Source organism: Gossypium hirsutum, chromosome A10 (genome assembly GCF_007990345.1).
Source record: "Gossypium hirsutum isolate 1008001.06 chromosome A10, Gossypium_hirsutum_v2.1, whole genome shotgun sequence".
Classification (NCBI taxonomy): Eukaryota; Viridiplantae; Streptophyta; class Magnoliopsida; order Malvales; family Malvaceae; genus Gossypium; species Gossypium hirsutum.
Genome location: NC_053433.1, coordinates 14,005,636 through 14,014,189, shown reverse-complemented (window position 1 = coordinate 14,014,189; position 8,554 = coordinate 14,005,636). Strand labels below are relative to the sequence as shown.

At 32.0% G+C, this 8,554-nt stretch overlaps 1 pseudogene; it reads right to left on the bottom strand.

The window, feature by feature from the left end:
- Window positions 1–2,563: 2,563 nt before the first annotated feature.
- Window positions 2,564–8,264, bottom strand: LOC107914472 (protein LIKE COV 2-like; annotated as a pseudogene).
- Between the last annotated feature and the right edge of the window lie 290 nt (window positions 8,265–8,554).

Below are 8,554 nucleotides of genomic sequence, written 5' to 3'. Positions count from 1 at the left end.
CAACTTACAACATTATCCACTCCATCTGATGTTGCAAAATCACCAGCATATCTGATGTTACGAAATCACCAGCATATTCATCGGCAACATTATCCACTCTATCTGATGTTTGCAACATCACCAGCATATTCATCAACAACAACTTCTCTATTAATATCCTCTCCAACAATAGACCCTAAACTAGTTTGTCCACCACTTTCCATACCACCACTCATTTACTCAATATCAATAGCAGACACACCCTCCGCATCAACTTGTACCCCTCCTACATCACCTTCCCCAACAAATTCTACACTTTCCAAATCACCTTCACCATCACATTCTACCCCTTCATCATCACCTTCCCTATTAACTTCTACCCCTTTAACATCACCTTCCCCAGTAGTAAAAAAAAAACATTTCGTTTACAATTATAGGGTTATCAACCTTATGTTCAACATATAGGTAACTTGACCCAAAAGTCTGACATAGCCATGGTGGAAGTGTCATCATAAATCACCCTTAGATTATTTTGTACCCTACTGTACCATGCTTATGAAAATATATTAACATGACAGTATTAAACCCTACCCAATTTTCACTATTTTACATAATTCAAAATAAGATATTATGTCTGGGTCCTCTTTAAGCCTAATCACTTCCCTACCTAAAAATCTAACATTTGGGTCCTTTACAAAGTGCCAACCCACGTGCAAAATAATATAATATTCCTCACCTGATGGCATATCCAAAGCATAAATAAACAATTTTCTAAGTAAAAAAATTCAAAAAAATAAAAAACAAAACTCACAACCTACATTGAGACCACTTCTTTAAATACAATACAAAACAGTAACACATGTATACAATTTTAACATCTTTTTGCTTGGGTAACAGAAATCGACAACATTGGGACACCACTGTTGCATCACAAATCGACAAAACAAACCTTACATTGTGGCACGGAAATTGCAATAATAAATAAAAAAATAACCAACAAACCAAGTCGAAAATGGAATTTACTTTCCCAACAAACAAATAAGAAAGCACCTACCTTTCGATTTTGGGTTATGGAAACTGCTCACGATTGTTGAAGCTTTTTGGTTCCTAAAAGTTTTAAGGATTCAATGATTTGGTTCGTAAAAGTTTTAGGGATTTCAAGAATATTTTGGAATGCTAACGATTTAGGGATTTCAAGATTTGGGGATTTTAAGATTTCAAGGATTCAATGAAAATTTCGAATATTATGGATTTGGGGATTTCACAATTTAGAGGATTTAACAAGTTGGGGATTTTAAAATTTGGAAAAAAAAAGTTTCGAATTTGGGGGGTTTGAGATGATTTGGGAGATTTAAGGTTTTTTTTTATGTTTATTAAATTTGTTTAAATTTTTTGCCACATCAATGTTATTATTTAAATCTTTGCAACATCATTAGTCAACTGGAACGCCACATAGACTAATTTTTTGATCGACTGTTGACTAACAGTTAGCTGACAGTTACCGTTTCAATTGGGTTGATGTATGAAAAATCCGTAACGTTGAAGGCCGAAATTAGGAAAAAAAAATGTTAAGGGCATATATCCAAAATCTCCCAAAGGTTGAGGGCTTTTTTTGCAATTATGCCTTTTATTTTTAGTTAGTTTTTTATTTTTAATTTTGTCTCTAGTTATGTTGTGACGTATATATATGAGATTTATCAAGACAAGGGCACTCTCAAATTTATTCAAAATCATTCTTGAAGAATCTTATCAAGAGAGTGTTCACAAAATTAGGCTTGAAGATCTTGAGGAGAAAAGGCCATTTGAGACTTGACTTTTATGCAACATCTATACAGCGAGTCTCTTAGGACTTTTGATAATGAGTTCTTAACTGACGATATTTGTCGTCAGGTTGATCTAATGATGACTAGGTAGGGATGCAAATATCAATAGTTTAATCAAAGTGAGACATCTCTAGATTGCTTCTTAATCTTTTCAGTGATGCAGTTATAGTTAGTTTATTTTTCTCTCCTATCTAGGCTTTTTCTAAGTAGAATAATATTTGTGCATCAACTTTATTTTATGTATTGTATGCAACATGTTCATGTGTCATGACTATTTATTCATTTGTTAAAGAATTCACCCTATAGCAAAAAATAAATAAATATATAAATAAAAAGAATAATTAAAATCACTAGGACATATTTGGTTAGATGAAATAGATATTCTATTTCATCATACTACAATAATCCTCTTGTTTGGTAAAATGATCATGCAAAAAATGCTATTGTGGCCCTAATAGGGTTTCAGTGAATAGGACTGAATAGGCTCCCCTCGAAAACAAGAGAGAAACTTTCTCTCTCTAACAACTTCATATTAGATTTAAAGACGGGGAAGAAACAAAGATAAACACATCCGAAATCATTTGTTTATTGGCTATACACTAATTATTTTATAAGTTGAGCCTAGTTTAAAGAAACTTTGCTAATATATTTGATTTAACAAACACTACAGCTTTCAAAATATCATTACTACAAAATGATGAGAAACACATTTCGACACAAAAGTTTGTCACATTTTTTGGTTAATTGTTAATCAATCAATCACATTAATTTTTTGGAATTATATTTATGCAGAGCTTGATGCAACAAAGAAATACACTAACAAGAAAAGACGAGACACGCAAATTCAAAGCTAATTCTTAGGTAATTACAAAATAGCAGAAAATGGTAGGTATAAACAATCAACAAAGTCAACAACCTAATACCAGCATAGCATGCTGTCCACCAACCTTAACAGTGAATCAAAGTAAATCATATTGAGCTACCTTACATTGTTCCTCTTCAGTATTGTATTACACCATTCTGTTCATTGGGATTCTTTCATTTGGCCGAGCAACCCTTTCTTGGGGAGATATTACTTGTGGCATTGTCATTCCTCCGGAAACAATGATCTCTGCACATAAATAAAGAACAATGAAGATACATGGTTAATGATTGAAGCGTCCAAGGTGTAAAACTGACATTCACAGGTTGTCCATGAGAGTATGGGACTAAGAAACAAAGTCATTTTAAATAATTTATTTATATATCGATAAAGAATATTATATTTTCCATCCACCCCCTCTCTCTATATGCACCCTAACATACACGAATAACTGAATGATAAATACTAGATTATGTCAAGAGTAAATGAAAGGTCCACTAAGATGTCATGTAAGTTCAATTAAGCCTTAATCTCAACCATAAACAAATCGTTTTCTATAGTTAAGCTCTTTATGGCATATACAAACAACAAAACCGCCAAGTAAAATACAGACATACCTATGCCTTCTCGGGTTGAGAGATTTGGCCTTATGATCTCTTTGGAGTTCACTAGGAAGATATCTCCAATGTATAGATGGTTTGTTGGGACAAAAACACTGCATAGCTCTTCATCTTCGTTTTCTCTCTACAATACAAATACACAATCAACAAGCAGAACCACTAAAGGACCTTGTAGGGGAAAAAGCAAAAATTCCTTGAAGGAGAATTTGGCTATTACATGACTCAAAAATTATAACCAAGATAACAATGTTCATTCAAATGGAGTCACAAGAACAAGTTTTGCATACTATATATCCAAGTAAAGTTAGGAAAACCATTCATTTATGGAGATTTTGTGTCTTCCATGACTGTGATCAAGTCTGTTACAGAGCAAACTAGATTATAAAGTATCAAACTAGAAAGGGATGAACCTTCTTCCCTAAGACTAGAAATTTACTAAACTGAAGATTGTGCTGGAATTAATGCATAAGGCACATTCTTATATTTTTAATTAATCGAACACACAACCCATCCTACCCACCCATCCATCCAAAGACATTCCACCCCACACACAGAAAGCATAAATTCTACCAATGAGAAATTAAGGTTAGTGTTCTCTCTCCCAGTAGTGGTGGTTATGCCCTGCTCTTCTCCCATAGACAAAGGAGGCCTTTCAAAGATACGAGGATGCCCATGAGTCTATCCACATATGTGTTGGCTGCCAAATGCAGTTCATTTTATACATGCAACTGTAAAGATTTTGGATTGAAAATAAAGGTTTAAGGTCTTCAGGGAAATAAGTCTCTTTCAGAATCCTTGGACATACAATACAAACTTCCTTCAAAAAGGATCATTTGAAAAATAAGCAAGCCATCACAAAGAATGCATTTGTTAGAAAATTTTGATTACCAGCTAGAGAAAATGATATCTTCAACTAATGTGAACAAATGCAGATTATATCATCAAATCCCATTCCTCTTGAGCAGAAATAAGCTAAGAGAACGCAATAAACACCCAACTTGATAGGCACCCAAGAGACCTTCTCATGCCAAGTTGTTTTATGAAGTATTATTTACCCTAATAAAACCCTTGATAATATTCTTTTCATGTTAAAACAATTCGCAGGCATAGAAGAGGTAAATTACATTTTTAAACTCCCCTTGAATAATCCATGATTGCATGTCAAGCTGAAATGGTATACATGGAAAAACAATGCATGTTTTGAAAAGAAGAGATGAACTTAAAAATAGCACCTGAAGGATGACAGTAGATGTAATGAAGCCAAACGCATATTCACCTACACGTGGATGACGAATGATAGCCACCTCCTTAAATGCTGTAGTATTTTGATCTAAAAGAAACAGGATAAAGTCATTGTGTGTTTCAAGCAAAATTGAAAATTCCTTAGTTGCCAAGCTGTGAAATGATATGTCCATATTGTAAATATTTCTTTAAAGGATACGAGTAGAGTACTGACCCTTGAACTACCAAACTCAGAAGCAGAATGTATATATTCGCAAAACACACAAACCAAATTGAGTCACTTACTTGTGCAAATATAGCAAAATTTCTTTAAAATCCCTTGGATAATTAATTCGACATTTAACAACAGGAGGAAGCAATGATGTTTGAACGTGACCGGACTGGCTGGTTGGAATGGGAACCACCCGGGGTACCAGTCTAGAGAATGGCATTCAACAGGTTGGACCAAGAGCCAGTATGGAGCGGCTGAACTGGCTAAAAAAACCAGTTGAACCAGGTCTTTTTTAAAAGGCTTAATGCACGATTTAGCCCCTGAAGGATACCTATTTTCCCACTTTGGTACCTAAACTTTATTTTGTCCCAATTAGATACCTAAAGTATCAATTTCTTCCATTTTTGGTCCATTCTGTAAAGGACATTAAAAAAATTTGTTAGGCAACTTTGGCCAATGAAAAAGCGCCATGTGGCATGTTTTGGCCAATGAAAAAATGCTACATGAAAATTAAGTTTATTTAAAACAAAAACATTACATTTAAATTAAAAACTAAAAAATTATAATTTTAAATATTTAAATATTAAAAAAATTTACTTTGACCAACTGTTGACCAGGCACGTGGCGCTATTAGAACATGCCACGTGTCTTTTTTTATTTTTAATATTATATATATTATATTGATTAAAAATAACAAAATCATACATAATTATAAATTTTAAAAATTCAAAATAATATATACAAATTGAAAATTGTTATAAAAATTAAAATAGGTATTTAAATTTAAAAACTTGAAATTTAAATACCTTTTTAGAATTTTAGAATTGTATGTTTTAGAATTTATAAAAATATTTTATTTTTAAAATTTTTTAAAAATATTTTTTTTACAATTTTTTTACATTTTTTGTAATAATATTATTAATTTCAACTAATTTCTTTTCAATTATCGTTTTTCTTTCGTAAATTTTATTTTTATAAACTTTTCAAAATTTATATTTTTTTTTCTAGATTTTATATATATTTTTCTGAATTTTTTATATATTTATTTACATTTTTATATTTTTTTAATATGTATATACATTTAATAAAAGAAAATATTTGTTTTTTTACATAAAGACACCGCTTGGTATTTTGTGATTGATTATAAAAAAAAAATTAAGGCTGTCAAAAATTAGATTAAAAAATATAACCGAGACATACTTTATGTACCAAATTGGGAAGTAAGTGTACTTTTAAGTACCAATTTGGACAAAAAAAAAAGGTTTAGGTACCAAAGTGGGAAAACGAGTATACTTTAGAGGCTAAATTGAGAATTAAGCTTTTTTAAAAATATTTTTTAATATTTTGAATTTTTAATGATTTTTTAATTGAATCGGTCCAGTTCAACCACCGGTCCGATCCTAAAAACATTGGGAAGAATTCTCTGAATTCTGAATCGTTAAAAAAATTATCAACGGTAACACACTAGACTAATTCCAAGTCGATAAAGCAGTTTATACTTAAGCGAATGCCAATCATTGTTTAACTAAATTTAGAGTAAAAATCATATTAATATACAAGTTAATTAGGTGTAACCTGGAGATATTGCAGCACTTATTTGTTTCGAGGCTGAGTATATATGCCTAACAAAGGGCATTTGCTTTATGACCCATTCTCCCACTTAGAAAACAGCAGCTCCCATCCATGATGAAACAAAAACACCAACAAAGAAGACAAAGAGCAGGGATGTGATAAATCCCAGTCCTGCAAATATAAACTGTGGCTAAGACAATGATTGCTCAGAGCACAAAAATCACTAAAGAAATCTGCATACAATGCAAGAATGAAGAGAAAGAAGTTTTTCTTTGATAAAGCAGTATGTTTTGAATGAACCAGATAATAAATAATCATATCAAATAGATCATAAAATTTACTGAGTAAAATGTTAGACAAATCATAAATGTTTTGATGATATTTAGGAAAAGGGAAACAACGATACCCCTAAAACCTCAGGCCACAACTTCTAGCGGCAATCTTAATAACTATGGAGTGAACAACCTTAATAATGATTATCTTGAGTTCTATCTTTTTTTAAATTTCTTTATAGAACTTAATACGATTATAAGCTGGTTTATTTTTTTTAATGAAATATTTAAAATTATGAAGAATTTTGGGATTTGATAAGAGGGAAGCATAGTTATTTATTGATAATAGGAGGAAAGTACTCATAAACTTACTAACACTTGAAGACTCAACAAACATCAAAGCCATGAGTGATACAGATGGAATTACCAAATATGTCAACGCCAAGTCGCTCGTATAATGGACTGAAGAAACCATCAACAAACTGAATAAACCACCAAGTAATGAAAAATGTAACTGCAACAGGAAAAAGGACCACGCTGCAATTTTTCATGTTAAACATGGTCAGTCTTGAAATATCACAAGGAACAAAGAGAAATGAAAACTTTCGGAAGATACCAAAGTTTAATACCATCCAGTCATGAACTTCTTCGAGAACCAACTCTGGAGAACAAAACAACATGCCTGAAGAATCATTGAAACATTAATTTCAGACTTAAAAATAGATTTGAATCCCTTTCATTCATTATCAGCACAGAAGTAAGATTCTAAAAGTTCTTTAATCGCTGCCATTCTTTCTAAGAATTCATTGAAACTAGCACATATTTATTATTTGGTTCACTTCAAACATGATTTTAGAACCACTAAAGTAGTCAAACTCTGAATCTTTCATTACAATGACTTGAAAAATATTTAAATTCCTCGAAAATTAGAGCACTTGAATTTCCATAAATGATTTCAACATAGGAAAATGAACAAATTTGAACTTGAAAGCACTCCATCATACAGGTCATTCAAATTCACAATATTTTCTAAACTGCAAACATGCTTCCCAACTCCTTAGCATTCCCATCCTCCTAATACACTGCTGTCAATTAGTTTCTGACACTCAAATAGCTAAAAACATAATCAGAATATCAAGATTTTCCTTTGTTTAAACAGAAGCCTATCGGCGGAGATATTCAAAAAACAACAAAATTTCTGCTTTGAACTCAACCAGTTCATAGCAATTAAACACACTGGATAAGAGAGAATGAAAAAAACTTGAGTTGTATTAACAATTTTCACTTCCCACGTTATTTGTAGTTAGTCACAAAGTACATTATTTGAGACGATTCAGTTACAGTTGCATTCGGAGTAATAATCTCAAGAGGAAGCCGAAGATCTGAAAACTCAGTGATTGATCCTAAATTTAAAAGCGAAAAAAAAAAACCTTGCGAGTGGAGGAATTGGGGGAGCTAGGTGGAGACTTAGCCGGATCTTCGGGATCGGTACTAACATTTTCGGCTTGACTCAGTGGAATCGACGTTGATTCTTTTTCTTCCGCCATTGCCATTCCCTACTTTCTTTCTTATTCTTGTGAGTGAGAAAAAATCTTGACCCTTGGGACGGGAGAGAGATATCGCGGTAGAGAAGTTGGAAGTTAGGATCTGAGAGAAAATAAAGGATTTTGATTTTTCCTTTTTAGTTGTTAACACTTAAAGTACACTTCATTATATTATAATTTTTAAAGCCAATATTTGTATCTAAAGCAATTGCACGTGGCGGCTTTCATTTCTCTCTTTTTTTTTTCAAGAAGGGAACTTCATAAATAGAGCATAGAGAAAACAAAAGAGGGCATGAGGAAGGTGATTATAAATACAAAAATAATCTTTAATAAAAAAAAAAGTGGCACACTTGTTACCTCCTCAATAAGCATGTGAAATGTTAGATTAGAATTTGTTAATGAAAGTAGCAATTTTTAATTGCCTAATCT